This window comes from Mustelus asterias, chromosome 9 (genome assembly GCF_964213995.1).
Source record: "Mustelus asterias chromosome 9, sMusAst1.hap1.1, whole genome shotgun sequence".
Lineage (NCBI taxonomy): Eukaryota > Metazoa > Chordata > Chondrichthyes > Carcharhiniformes > Triakidae > Mustelus > Mustelus asterias.
In genome coordinates this window covers 62,721,558-62,737,960 of record NC_135809.1, presented here as the reverse complement: position 1 = coordinate 62,737,960, position 16,403 = coordinate 62,721,558, and positions in this window count along the sequence as shown.

The following is a 16,403-nucleotide window of genomic DNA, read 5'->3' as shown; positions in this document are numbered from 1 at the left end:
ATAGACTGACAGTGCGGACATAGACTGACAGTGCGGACATAGACTGACAGTGTGGACATAGACTGACAGTGCCAACATAGACTGACAGAGCGGACAGAGACTGACATTGCAGAGAGGGACGGACAGTACGGACATTGACTGACAGTGCGGACAGAGACTAAAAGTGCAGACAGAGACTGACCACGCGGACAGAGACTGAGAGTGCGGACAGAGACTAACAGTGCGGACAGAGACTGGCAGTCCAGACATAGACTGACAGTGCAGACATAGACTGGCAGTGCGGATATAGACTGACAGTGCGGAAATAGTGTTATAGTCCGGACAGTGCAGAAAGGGACTGACATTGCGGACAATGATTGACATTGCGGACAGTGATTGAGAGTGCGGACTGGGATTATCAGTGCAGAGAGGGATTGACAGTGCAGACAGGGATTGACAGTGCGCACTGGGATTAACAGTGCGGACAGGGATTGACAGTGTAGACATAGACTGACAGTGCGGACAGAGACTGACAGTGCGGACATAGATTGACAGTGCAGACAGAGACTGACAGCGTGGACATAGACTGACAGAGCGGACCGAGACTGACAGTGCAGAGAGGGACGGACAGTGCGGACATAGACTGACAGTGCGGACATAGACTGACAGTGCGGACAGAGACTGGCAGTCCGGACATAGACTGACAGTGCGGACAGGGACTGACAGTGCGGACAGAGACTGACAGTGCGGACATAGACTGACAATGCGGACATAGACTGACAGTGCGGACATAGACTCAGAGTGTGGACATAGACAGACAGTGCGGACAGAGACTAAAGGTGCGGACAGAGACTCACCACGCGGACAGAGACTAACAGTGCGGACAGAGACTGACAGTGCGCACAGAGACTGACAGTGCGCACAGAGACTGACAGTGCGCACAAAGAACGACAGGGCGGACGGAGACTGACAGTGCAGAAAGGGATTGACATTGCGGACATAGACTGATAGTCCAGACAGTGACTGACAGTGCGGACAGAGGCTAACAGTGCGGACAGAGTCTGACCACGCCTGCAGAAACTGACAGTGTTGATGGAGACTAACAGTGCGGACAGACACTGACAGTCCGGACATGGACGGACAGTGCGGACAGAGACTGACAGTGTGGACGTAGACTGACAGTGCGGACATAGACTGACAGTGCGGACAGAGACTGACAGTGCGGACAGAGACTGACAGTGCGGACATAGACTGACAGTGCGGACAGAGACTAACAGTGCAGAGAAGGACGGACAGTACGGACATAGACTGACAGTGCGGACAGAGACTAACAGTGCAGACAGAGACTGACCACGCAGACAGAGACTGACAGTGCGGACAGAGACTAACAGTGCGGTCAGAGACTGGTAGTCCGGATATAGACTGACAGTGCGGACATGGACTGGCAGTGCAGACAGAGACTGACCACGCGGACAGAGACTGACAGTGCGGACAGAGATTAACAGTGCGGACAGAGACTGACCACGCAGACAGAGACTGACAGTGCGGACAGAGACTAACAGTGCGGTCAGAGACTGGTAGTCCGGACATAGACTGACAGTGCGGACATGGACTGGCAGTGCGGACATAGACTGACAGTGCGGACTCAGAGTGATAGTCCGGACAGTGCAGAAAGGGACTGACATTGCGGACAATGATTGACATTGCGGACAGTGATTGAGAGTGCGGACTGGGATTTTCAGTGCAGAGAGGGATTGACAGTGCAGACAGGGATTGACAGTGCGCACTGGGATTAACAGTGCGGACAGGGATTGACAGTGTGGACATAGACTGACAGTGCGGACAGAGACTGACAGCGTGGACACAGACTGACAACGCGGACACAGACTGCCAGTGCGGAAAGTGACCGACAGTGCGGACAGACAGTAACAGTACAGACAGAGATTGACAGTGTGGAAAGAGACTGGCAGTGGGGAAAGAAAATGACAGTGCAGACAGAGACTGACAGTGCAGAAAGAGAATGACTGTGGAAACGGTCAGAGAGTGCGGACATAGAGTGACAATGCGGACATAGACTGATAGTACGGACAGAGACTGACAGTGCGGTCAAAGACTAACAGTGTGGATAGAGACTGACCATGCGGACAGAGACTGACAGTGCGGACAGAGACTGACAATTCGGACATAGACTGACAGTGCGGACATAGACTGACAGTGCGGACAGAGACTGGCAGTCGGAACATAGACAGACAGTGCGGACAGAGACTAACAGTGCGGACAGAGACTCACCACGCGGACAGAGACTCAGAATGTGGACATAGACATACAGTGCGGACAGAGACTAACAGTGCGGACAGAGACTCACCACGCGGACAGAGACTGACAGTGCGGACAGAGACTAACAGTGCGGACAAAGATGGACAGGGCGGACGGAGACTGACAGCGCAGAAAGGGACTGACACTGCGGACATTGACTGACAGTGCGGACAGAGGCTAACAGTGCGGACAGAGTCTGACCACGCGGACAGAGACTGACAGTGTTGACAGAGACTAACAGTGCGGACAGACACTGACTGCCCGGACATGGACTGACAGTGCGGACAGAGACTGACAGTGTGGACATAGACTGACAATGCGGACATAGACTGACAGTGCGGACATAGACTGACAGTGCGGACATAGACTGACAGAGCGGACAGAGACTGACAGTGCAGAGAGGGACGGACAGTGCGGACAGAGACCGACTGTCTGGACATAGACTGACAGTGCGGACAGAGACTAACCGTGCAGACAGAGACTGACCACACGGACAGAGACTGAGAGTGCGGACAGAGACTAACAGTGCGGACAGAGACAGGCAGTCCGGACATAGACTGACAGTGCGGACATAGACTGGCAGTGCAGACATAGACAGACAGTGCGGACATAGACTGACAGTGCGGACATAGAGTGATAGTCCGGACAGTGCAGAAAGGGACTGACATTGCGGACAATGATTGACATTGCGGACAGTGATTGAGAGTGCGGACTGGGATTTTCAGTGCAGAGAGGGATTGACAGTGCAGACAGGGATTGACAGTGCGGACAGAGACTAACCGTACGGACAGAGACTAACAGTGCGGAAAGAGTCTGACCACGCGGACAGAGACTGACAGTGCGGACAGACACTGACAGTCCGGACATGGACTGACAGTGCGGACAGAGACTGACAGTGTGGACATAGTTTGACAGTGCGGACATAGACTGACAGTGCGGAGAGAGACTGACAAAGTGGACACCGACTGACAGTGCGGACAGAGACTAACAGGACAGACAGATATTGACCGTGTGGAAAGAGACTGGCAGTGGGGAAAGAAAATGACAGTGCAGGCAGAGACTGACAGTGCAGAACGAGAATGAATGTGGAAACGGATGGAAAGTGCGGACATAGAGTGACAGTGCGGACATAGACTGATAGTCCGGACAGAGACTGACAGTGCGGACAGAGACTGACAGTGCGGACATAGACTGACAGTGCGGACAGAGACTGACAGTGCAGACAGAGACTGACAGTGTGGACATAGACTGACAGTGCGGACAGAGACTGACAGTGCGGACATAGACTGACAGTGCGGACATAGACTGACAGTGCAGACATAGACTGGCAGTGCGGATATAGACTGACAGTGCGGAAATAGTGTTATAGTCCGGACAGTGCAGAAAGGGACTGACATTGCAGACAATGATTGACATTGCAGACAGTGATTGAGAGTGCGGACTGGGATTATCAGTGCAGAGAGGGATTGACAGTGCAGACAGGGATTGACAGTGCGCACTGGGATTAACAGTGCGGACAGGGATTGACAGTGTAGACATAGACTGACAGTGCGGACAGAGACTGACAGTGCGGACATAGATTGACAGTGCAGACAGAGACTGACAGCGTGGACATAGACTGACAGAGCGGACAGAGACTGACAGTGCAGAGAGGGACGGACAGTGCGGACATAGACTGACAGTGCGGACATAGACTGACAGTGCGGACAGAGACTGGCAGTCCGGACATAGACTGACAGTGCGGACAGGGACTGACAGTGCGGACAGACACTGACAGTGCGGACATAGACTGACAATGCGGACATAGACTGACAGTGCGGACATAGACTCAGAGTGTGGACATAGACAGACAGTGCGGACAGAGACTAACAGTGCGGACAGAGACTCACCACGCGGACAGAGACTAACAGTGCGGACAGAGACTGACAGTGCGCACAAAGAACGACAGGGCGGACGGAGACTGACAGTGCAGAAAGGGATTGACATTGCGGACATAGACTGATAGTCCAGACAGTGACTGACAGTGCGGACAGAGGCTAACAGTGCGGACAGAGTCTGACCACGCCTGCAGAAACTGACAGTGTTGATGGAGACTAACAGTGCGGACAGACACTGACAGTCCGGACATGGACGGACAGTGCGGACAGAGACTGACAGTGTGGACGTAGACTGACAGTGCGGACGTAGACTGACAGTGCGGACATAGACTGACAGAGCGGACAGAGACTGACAGTGCAGAGAAGGACGGACAGTACGGACATAGACTGACAGTGCGGACAGAGACTAACAGTGCAGACAGAGACTGACCACGCAGACAGAGACTGACAGTGCGGACAGAGACTAACAGTGCGGTCAGAGACTGGTAGTCCGGACATCGACTGACAGTGCGGACATGGACTGGCAGTGCGGACATAGACTGACAGTGCGGACTCAGAGTGATAGTCCGGACAGTGCAGAAAGGGACTGACATTGCGGACAATGATTGACATTGCGGACAGTGATTGAGAGTGCGGACTGGGATTTTCAGTGCAGAGAGGGATTGACAGTGCAGACAGGGATTGACAGTGCGCACTGGGATTAACAGTGCGGACAGGGATTGACAGTGTGGACATAGACTGACAGTGCGGACAGAGACTGACAGCGTGGACACAGACTGACAACGCGGACACAGACTGACAGTGCGGAAAGTGACCGACAGTGCGGACAGACAGTAACAGTACAGACAGAGATTGACAGTGTGGAAAGAGACTGGCAGTGGGGAAAGAAAATGACAGTGCAGACAGAGACTGACAGTGCAGAAAGAGAATGACTGTGGAAACGGTCAGAGAGTGCGGACATAGAGTGACAATGCGGACATAGACTGATAGTACGGACAGAGACTGACAGTGCGGTCAAAGACTGACAGTGCGGACATAGACTGACAGTGCGGACATAGACTGACAGTGCGGACAGAGACTAACAGTGTGGATAGAGACTGACCATGCGGACATAGACTGACAGTGCGGACAGAGACTGACAATTCGGACATAGACTGACAGTGCGGACATAGACTGACAGTGCGGACAGAGACTGGCAGTCGGAACATAGACAGACAGTGCAGACAGAGACTAACAGTGCGGACAGAGACTCACCACGCGGACAGAGACTCAGAATGTGGACATAGACATACAGTGCGGACAGAGACTAACAGTGCGGACAGAGACTCACCACGCGGACAGAGACTGACAGTGCGGACAGAGACTAACAGTGCGGACAAAGATGGACAGGGCGGACGGAGACTGACAGCGCAGAAAGGGACTGACACTGCGGACATTGACTGACAGTGCGGACAGAGGCTAACAGTGCGGACAGAGTCTGACCACGCGGACAGAGACTGACAGTGTTGACAGAGACTAACAGTGCGGACAGACACTGACAGCCCGGACATGGACTGACAGTGCGGACAGAGACTGACAGTGTGGACATAGACTGACAATGCGGACATAGACTGACAGTGCGGACATAGACTGACAGTGCGGACATAGACTGACAGTGCGGACATAGACTGACAGAGCGGACAGAGACTGACAGTGCAGAGAGGGACGGACAGTGCGGACAGAGACCGACTGTCTGGACATAGACTGACAGTGCGGACAGAGACTAACCGTGCAGACAGAGACTGACCACACGGACAGAGACTGAGAGTGCGGACAGAGAGTAACAGTGCGGACAGAGACAGGCAGTCCGGACATCGACTGACAGTGCGGACACAGACTGGCAGTGCAGACATAGACAGACAGTGCGGACATAGACTGACAGTGCGGACATAGAGTGATAGTCCGGACAGTGCAGAAAGGGACTGACATTGCGGACAATGATTGACATTGCGGACAGTGATTGAGAGTGCGGACTGGGATTTTCAGTGCAGAGAGGGATTGACAGTGCAGACAGGGATTGACAGTGCGGACAGAGACTAACCGTACGGACAGAGACTAACAGTGCGGAAAGAGTCTGACCACGCGGACAGAGACTGACAGTGTGGACAGAGGCTAACAGTGCGGACAGACACTGACAGTCCGGACATGGACTGACAGTGCGGACAGAGACTGACAGTGTGGACATAGTTTGACAGTGCGGACATAGACTGACAGTGCGGAGAGAGACTGACAAAGTGGACACCGACTGACAGTGCGGACAGAGACTAACAGGACAGACAGATATTGACCGTGTGGAAAGAGACTGGCAGTGGGGAAAGAAAATGACAGTGCAGGCAGAGACTGACAGTGCAGAACGAGAATGAATGTGGAAACGGATGGAAAGTGCGGACATAGAGTGACAGTGCGGACATAGACTGATAGTCCGGACAGAGACTGACAGTGCGGACAGAGACTGACAGTGCGGACATAGACTGACAGTGCGGACAGAGACTGGCAGTCCGGACATAGACTGACAGTGCGGACATAGACTGACAATGCGGACATAGACTGACAGTGCGGACAGAGACTGACAGTGCGGACATAGACTGACAGTGCGGACAGAGACTGACAGTGCAGACAGAGACTGACAGTGTGGACATAGACTGACAGTGCGGACAGAGACTGACAGTGCGGACATCGACTGACAGTGCGGACATAGACTGATTGTCCGGACAGTGACTGACAGTGAGGACAGAGGCTAACAGTGCGGACAGAGTCTGACCACGCGGACAGAGACTGACAGTGTTGACAGAGACTAACAGTGCGGACAGAGACTGACAGTCCGATCATGGACTGACAGTGCGGACAGAGACTGACTGTGCGGACATAGACTGACAGTGCGGACATAGACTGACAGTGCGGACATAGACTGACAGTGTGGACATAGACTGACAGTGCCAACATAGACTGACAGAGCGGACAGAGACTGACATTGCAGAGAGGGACGGACAGTACGGACATTGACTGACAGTGCGGACAGAGACTAAAGGTGCAGACAGAGACTGACCACGCGGACAGAGACTGAGAGTGCGGACAGAGACTAACAGTGCGGACAGAGACTGGCAGTCCGGACATAGACTGACAGTGCAGACATAGACTGACAGAGCGGACAGAGCGGACAGAGACTGACAGTGCAGAGAGGGACGGACAGTACGGACATAGACTGACAGTCTGTCAGAGACTGACAGTGCAGACAGAGACTGACCACGCGGACAGAGACTGAGAGTGCGGACAGAGACTAACAGTGCGGTCTGAGACTGGCAGTCCAGACATAGACTGACAGTGCGGACATTGACTGGCAGTGCGGATATAGACTGACAGTGCGGACATAGAGTGATAGTCCGGACAGTGCAGAAAGGGAGTGACATTGCGGGAATGATTGACATTGCGGACAGTGATTGAGAGTGCGGACTGGGATTTTCAGTGCAGAGAGGGATTGACAGTGCAGACAGGGATTGACAGTGCGCACTGGTATTAACAGTGCGGACGGGGATTGACAGTGTGGACATAGACTGACAGTGCGGACAGAGACTGACAGTGCGGACATAGATTGACAGTGCGGACAGAGACTGACAGCGTGGACACAGACTGACAACGCGGATCCAGACTGACAGTGGGGACAGTGAACGACAGTGTGGACAGAGACTAACAGTACAGACAGAGATTGACAGTGTGGAAAGAGACTGGCAGTGGGGAAGAAAATGTCAGTGCAGACAGAGACTGACAGTGCAGAAAGAGAAAGACTGGAAACGGTCAGAGAGTGCGGACATTGTGTGACAATGCGGACATAGACTGATAGTCTGGACAGAGACTGACAGTGCAGTCAAAGACTGACAGTGCGGACAACGACTGACAGTGCGGACAGAGAGTAACAGTGTGGATAGAGACAGACCATGCGGACAGAGACTGACAGTGCGGACAAAGACTAACAGTGCGGACAGAGACTGGCAGTCCGGACATTGACTGACCACGCGGACAGAGACTAACAGCGCGGACAGAAACTGGCAGTCCGGACATAGACTGACAGTGCGGACATAGACTGGCAGTGCGGACAGAGACTGACAGTGCGCACAGAGACTGACAGTGCGGACAGAGACTGACAGTGCGCACAAAGAACGACAGGGCGGACGGAGACTGACAGTGCAGAAAGGGATTGACATTGCGGACATAGACTGATAGTCCAGACAGTGACTGACAGTGCGGACAGAGGCTAACAGTGCGGACAGAGTCTGACCACGCCTGCAGAAACTGACAGTGTTGACGGAGACTAAAAGTGCGGACAGACACTGACAGTCCGGACATGGACGGACAGTGCGGACAGAGACTGACAGTGTGGACGTAGACTGACAGTGCGGACATAGACTGACAGTGTGGACAGAGACTGACAGTGCGGACAGAGACTGACAGTGCGGACATAGACTGACAGTGCGGACATAGACTGACAGAGCGGACAGAGACTGACAGTGCAGAGAAGGACGGACAGTACGGACATAGACTGACAGTGCGGACAGAGACTAACAGTGCAGACAGAGACTGACCACGCAGACAGAGACTGACAGTGCGGACAGAGACTAACAGTGCGGTCAGAGACTGGTAGTCTGGACATAGACTGACAGTGCGGACATGGACTGGCAGTGCGGACATAGACTGACAGTGTGGACTCAGAGTGATAGTCCGGACAGTGCAGAAAGGGACTGACATTGCGGACAATGATTGACATTGCGGACAGTGATTGAGAGTGCGGACTGGGATTTTCAGTGCAGAGAGGGATTGACAGTGCAGACAGGGATTGACAGTGCGCACTGGGATTAACAGTGCGGACAGGGATTGACAGTGTGGACATAGACTGACAGTGCGGACAGAGACTGACAGCGTGGACACAGACTGACAACGCGGACACAGACTGCCAGTGCGGAAAGTGACCGACAGTGCGGACAGACAGTAACAGTACAGACAGAGATTGACAGTGTGGAAAGAGACTGGCAGTGGGGAAAGAAAATGACAGTGCAGACAGAGACTGACTGTGGAAACGGTCAGAGAGTGCGGACATAGAGTGACAATGCGGACATAGACTGATAGTACGGACAGAGACTGACAGTGCGGTCAAAGACTGACAGTGCGGACATAGACTGACAGTGCGGACATAGACTGACAGTGCGGACAGAGACTAACCGTACGGACAGAGACTAACAGTGCGGAAAGAGTCTGACCACGCGGACAGAGACTGACAGTGTGGACAGAGGCTAACAGTGCGGACAGACACTGACAGTCCGGACATGGACTGACAGTGCGGACAGAGACTGACAGTGTGGACATAGTTTGACAGTGCGGACATAGACTGACAGTGCGGAGAGAGACTGACAAAGTGGACACCGACTGACAGTGCGGACAGAGACTAACAGGACAGACAGATATTGACCGTGTGGAAAGAGACTGGCAGTGGGGAAAGAAAATGACAGTGCAGGCAGAGACTGACAGTGCAGAACGAGAATGAATGTGGAAACGGATGGAAAGTGCGGACATAGAGTGACAGTGCGGACATAGACTGATAGTCCGGACAGAGACTGACAGTGCGGACAGAGACTGACAGTGCGGACATAGACTGACAGTGCGGACAGAGACTGGCAGTCCGGACATAGACTGACAGTGCGGACATAGACTGACAATGCGGACATAGACTGACAGTGCGGACAGAGACTGACAGTGCGGACATAGACTGACAGTGCGGACAGAGACTGACAGTGCAGACAGAGACTGACAGTGTGGACATAGACTGACAGTCCGGACAGAGACTGACAGTGCGGACATCGACTGACAGTGCGGACATAGACTGATTGTCCGGACAGTGACTGACAGTGAGGACAGAGGCTAACAGTGCGGACAGAGTCTGACCACGCGGACAGAGACTGACAGTGTTGACAGAGACTAACAGTGCGGACAGAGACTGACAGTCCGATCATGGACTGACAGTGCGGACAGAGACTGACTGTGCGGACATAGACTGACAGTGCGGACATAGACTGACAGTGCGGACATAGACTGACAGTGTGGACATAGACTGACAGTGCCAACATAGACTGACAGAGCGGACAGAGACTGACATTGCAGAGAGGGACGGACAGTACGGACATTGACTGACAGTGCGGACAGAGACTAAAAGTGCAGACAGAGACTGACCACGCGGACAGAGACTGAGAGTGCGGACAGAGACTAACAGTGCGGACAGAGACTGGCAGTCCGGACATAGACTGACAGTGCAGACATAGACTGGCAGTGCGGATATAGACTGACAGTGCGGAAATAGTGTTATAGTCCGGACAGTGCAGAAAGGGACTGACATTGCAGACAATGATTGACATTGCGGACAGTGATTGAGAGTGCGGACTGGGATTATCAGTGCAGAGAGGGATTGACAGTGCAGACAGGGATTGACAGTGCGCACTGGGATTAACAGTGCGGACAGGGATTGACAGTGTGGACATAGACTGACAGTGCGGACAGAGACTGACAGTGCGGACATAGATTGACAGTGCAGACAGAGACTGACAGCGTGGACATAGACTGACAGAGCGGACAGAGACTGACAGTGCAGAGAGGGACGGACAGTACGGACATAGACTGACAGTCCGTCAGAGACTGACAGTGCAGACAGAGACTGACCACGCGGACAGAGACTGAGAGTGCGGACAGAGACTAACAGTGCGGTCTGAGACTGGCAGTCCAGACATAGACTGACAGTGCGGACATTGACTGGCAGTGCGGATATAGACTGACAGTGCGGACATAGAGTGATAGTCCGGACAGTGCAGAAAGGGAGTGACATTGCGGGAATGATTGACATTGCGGACAGTGATTGAGAGTGCGGACTGGGATTTTCAGTGCAGAGAGGGATTGACAGTGCAGACAGGGATTGACAGTGCGCACTGGTATTAACAGTGCGGACGGGGATTGACAGTGTGGACATAGACTGACAGTGCGGACAGAGACTGACAGTGCGGACATAGATTGACAGTGCGGACAGAGACTGACAGCGTGGACACAGACTGACAACGCGGACCCAGACTGACAGTGCGGACAGTGAACGACAGTGTGGACAGAGACTAACAGTACAGACAGAGATTGACAGTGTGGAAAGAGACTGGCAGTGGGGAAGAAAATGTCAGTGCAGACAGAGACTGACAGTGCAGAAAGAGAAAGACTGGAAACGGTCAGAGAGTGCGGACATTGTGTGACAATGCGGACATAGACTGATAGTCCGGACAGAGACTGACAGTGCAGTCAAAGACTGACAGTGCGGACAACGACTGACAGTGCGGACAGAGAGTAACAGTGTGGATAGAGACAGACCATGCGGACAGAGACTGACAGTGCGGACAAAGACTAACAGTGCGGACAGAGACTGGCAGTCCGGACATTGACTGACCACGCGGACAGAGACGAACAGCGCGGACAGAAACTGGCAGTCCGGACATAGACTGACAGTGCGGACATAGACTGGCAGTGCGGACATAGACTGACAGTGCGGACATAGGCTGACAGTGCGGACATCGAGTGATAGTCCGGACAGTGCAGAAAGGGACTGACATTGCGGACAATGATTGACATTGCGGACAGTGATTGAGAGTGCGGACTGGGATTATCAGTGCAGAGAGGGATTGACAGTGCAGACAGGGATTGACAGTGCGGACAGAGACTAACAGTGCGGACAGAGACTAACAGTGCGGACAGAGTCTGACCACGCGGACAGAGACTGACAGTGTGGACAGAGACTAACAGTGCGGACAGACACTGACAGTCCGGACATAGACTGACAGTGCGGACATAGACTGACAGTGCGGACATGGACTGACAGTGCGGACAGAGACTGACAGTGCAGACAGAGACTGACAGTGCGGACATAGACTGACAGTGCGGACGTAGACTGACAGTGTGGACATAGACTGACAGTGTGGTCAGAGACGAACAGTGCGGACAGAGACTGACAGGGTGGATGGAGACTGACAGTGCAGAAAGGGACTGACATTGCGGACATCGACTGATAGTCCGGACAGTGACTGACAGTCCGGACAGAGACTGACAGTGCGGAAATAGACTGACAGTGCGGACAGATACTAACAGTGCGGACAGACACAGACAGTCCGGACATGGACTGACAGTGCGGACAGATACTAACAGTGCGGACAGACACAGACAGTCCGGACATGGACTGACAGTGCGGACAGATACTAACAGTGCGGACAGAGTCTGACCACACGGACAGAGACTGACAGTGCAGACAGAGACTAACAGTGCGGACAGACACAGACAGTCCGGACATAGACTGACAGTGCGGACAGAGACTGACAGTGCGGACACAGTCTGACAATGCGGACAGAGATTAACAGTACAGACAGAGATTGACAGTGTGGAAAGAGACTGGCAGTGGGGAAAGAAAATGACAGTGCAGACAGTGACTGACTGTGGAAACGGACAGAGAATGCGGACATAGAGTGACAGTGTGGACATAGACTGACAGTGCGGACATAGTCTGATACTCCGGACAGAGACTGACAGTGCGGACAGAGATTGGCAGTGTGGAAATAGACTGACAGTGCGGACAGAGACTAACAGTGTGGAAAGAGCATGACTGTGGAAACGGACAGAGAGTGCGGACAAAGAGTGACAGTGCGGACATAGACTGATAGTCCGGACAGAGACTGACAGTGCGGACAGAGACTGACAGTGCGGAAATAGACTAACAGTGTGGAAATAGACTGACCACGCGGACAGAGACTGACAGTGCAGACAGAGACTAACAGTGCGGACAGACACAGACAGTCCGGACATAGACAGACAGTGCGGACAAAGACTAACAGTGCGGACTGAGACTCACCACGCGGAAAGAGACTGACAGTGCGCACAGAGACTAACAGTGCGGACAAAGACTGACAGGGCGCACAGAGACTAACAGTGAGAACATAGTCTGACAATGCGGACATAGACTGACAGTGCGGACATAGACTGACAGTGCGGACATAGACTCAGAGTGTGGACATAGACAGACAGTGCGGGCAGAGACTAACAGTGCGGACAGAGACTCACCACGCGGACAGTGACAGACAGTGCGGACAGAGACTGATTGTCCGGACAGAGACTGACAGTGCGGACAGAGACTAACAGTGTGGAAATTGACTGACCACGCGGACAGAGACTGACAGTCCGGACAGAGACTATCAGTGCGGACAGAGACTGGCAGTCCAGACATTGACTGAAAGTGCGGACAGAGACAGACAGTGCGGACATAGACTGACAATGCGGACATAGACTGATAGTGCGGATGGAGACTGACAGTGTGGACATAGACTGACAGTGCGGACATAGACTGACAGTGTGGATAGAGACTAACAGTGCGGCCAGAGACTGACAGGGTGGATGGAGACTGACAGTGCAGAAAGGGACTGACATTGCGGACATAGACTGATAGTCCGGACAGTGACTGACAGTCCGGACAGAAACTGACAGTGCGGAAATAGACTGACAGTGCGGACAGAGTCTGACCACACGGACAGAGACTGACAGTGCAGACAGAGACTAACAGTGCGGACAGAAAAAGAGAGTCCGGACATAGACTGATAGTCCGGACAGAGACTGACAGTGCGGACATAGAATCAGAGTGTGGACATAGACAGACAGTGCGGACATAGACTGACAGTGCGGACATAGAATCAGAGTGTGGACATAGACAGACAGTGCGGACAGAGACTAACAGAGCGAACAGAGACTCACCACGCGGACAGAGACTGACAGTGCGGACAGAGACTGAAAGTCCGGACAGTGACTGACAGTGCGGACATTGACATACAGTGCGACCAGAGGCTAACAGTACGGACAGAGTCTGACCACGCGTACAGAGATGGACAGTGTTGACAGAGACTAACAGTGCGGACAGACACTGAAAGTCCGGACATGGACTGACAGTGCGGACATAGACTGACAGTGCGGACATAGACTGACAGTGCGGACATGGACTGACAGTGCGGACAGAGACTGACAGTACAGACATAGACTGACAGTGCGGACGTAGACTGACAGTGCGGACGTAGACTGACAGTGTGGGCATAGACTGACAGTGTGGGCATAGACTGACAGTGCGGACATAGACTGACAGTGCGGACATAGACTGACAGTGCGGACATAGACTGACAGTGCGGACATGGACTGACAGTGCGGACAGAGACTGACAGTACAGACATAGACTGACAGTGCGGACGTAGACTGACAGTGCGGACGTAGACTGACAGTGTGGGCATAGACTGACAGTGTGGGCATAGACTGACATTGCGGACATAGACTGATAGTCCGGACAGTGACTGACAGTCCGGACAGAGACTGACAGTGCGGGAATAGACTGACAGTGCGGACAGATACTAACAGTGCGGACAGACACAGACAGTCCGGACATAGACTGACAGTGCGGACAGAGACTGACTGTGCGGACATAGACTGACAGTGTGGACAGAGACTAACAGTGCGGACAGAGACTGACAGGGTGGATGGAGACTGACAGTGCAGAAAGGGACTGACATTGCGGACATAGACTGATAGTCCGGACAGTGACTGACAGTCCGGACAGAGACTGACAGTGCGGAAATAGACTGACAGTGCGGACAGATACTAACAGTGCGGACAGAGTCTGACCACACGGACAGAGACTAACAGTGCGGACAGACACAGACAGTCCGGACATCGACTGACGGTGCAGACAGAGACTGACAGTGTGGACATAGACTGACAGTGCGGACAGAGACTAACAGTGTGGAAAGCGCATGACTGTGGAAACGGACAGAGAGTGCGGACAAAGAGTGACAGTGCGGACATAGACTGATAGTCCGGACAGAGACTGACAGTGCGGACAGAGACTGACAGTGCAGAAATAGACTGACAGTGCGGACAGAGACTAACAGTGTGGAAATAGACTGACCACGCGGACAGAGACTGACAGTGCGGACAGAGAATATCAGTGCGGACAGAGACTGGCAGTCCAGACATAGACTGAAAGTGCGGACAGAGAATGACAGTGCGGACAAAGTCTGACAATGCGGACATAGTCTGACAGTGCGGACATAGACTGACAGTGCGGACATGACTCAGAGTGTGGACATAGACAGACAGTGCGGACCGAGAATAACAGTGCGGACAGAGACTCACCACGCGGACAGAGACTGACAGTGCGGACAAAGACTGCCAGGGCGGACGGAGACTGACAGTGTGGACATAGTCTGACAATGTGGACATAGACTGACAGTGCGGACATATACTTACAGTGGGGAGAGAGACTGACAATGTGGAAACCAACTGACATTGCGGACACAGACTGACAATGCGGACAGAGATTATGACAGTGCGGACAGAGACTGACAGTGCGGACATAGACTGACAGTGCGGACATAGACTCAGAGTGTGGACATAGACAGACAGTGCGGGCAGAGACTAACAGTGCGGACAGAGACTCACCACGCGGACAGAGACTGACAGTGCGGACACAGACTGACAGTGCGGACAGTGACTGACAGTGTGGACATAGACTGACAGTGCGGACATAGACTGACAGTGTGGATAGAGACTAACAGTGCGGCCAGAGACTGACAGGATGGATGGAGACTGACAGTGCAGAAAGGGACTGACATTGCGGACATAGACTGATAGTCCGGACAGTGACTGACAGTCCGGACAGAAACTGACAGTGCGGAAATAGACTGACAGTGCGGACAGAGTCTGACCACACGGACAGAGACTGACAGTGCAGACAGAGACTAACAGTGCGGACAGAAACAGAGAGTCCGGACACAGACTGATAGTCCGGACAGAGACTGACAGTGCGGACAAAGACTGACAGTGCGGACATAGAATCAGAGTGTGGACATAGACAGACAGTGCGGACAGAGACTAACAGAGCGAACAGAGACACACCACGCGGACAGAGACTGACAGTGCGGACAGAGACTAACAGTGCGGACAAAGACTGACAGGGCGGACAGAGACTGACAGTGCAGAAAGGGACTGACATTGCGGACATTGACTGACAGTGCGGACATAGACTGAAAGTCCGGACAGTGACTGACAGTGCGGACATAGACTGACATTGCGGACATGGACTGACAGTGCGGACAGAGA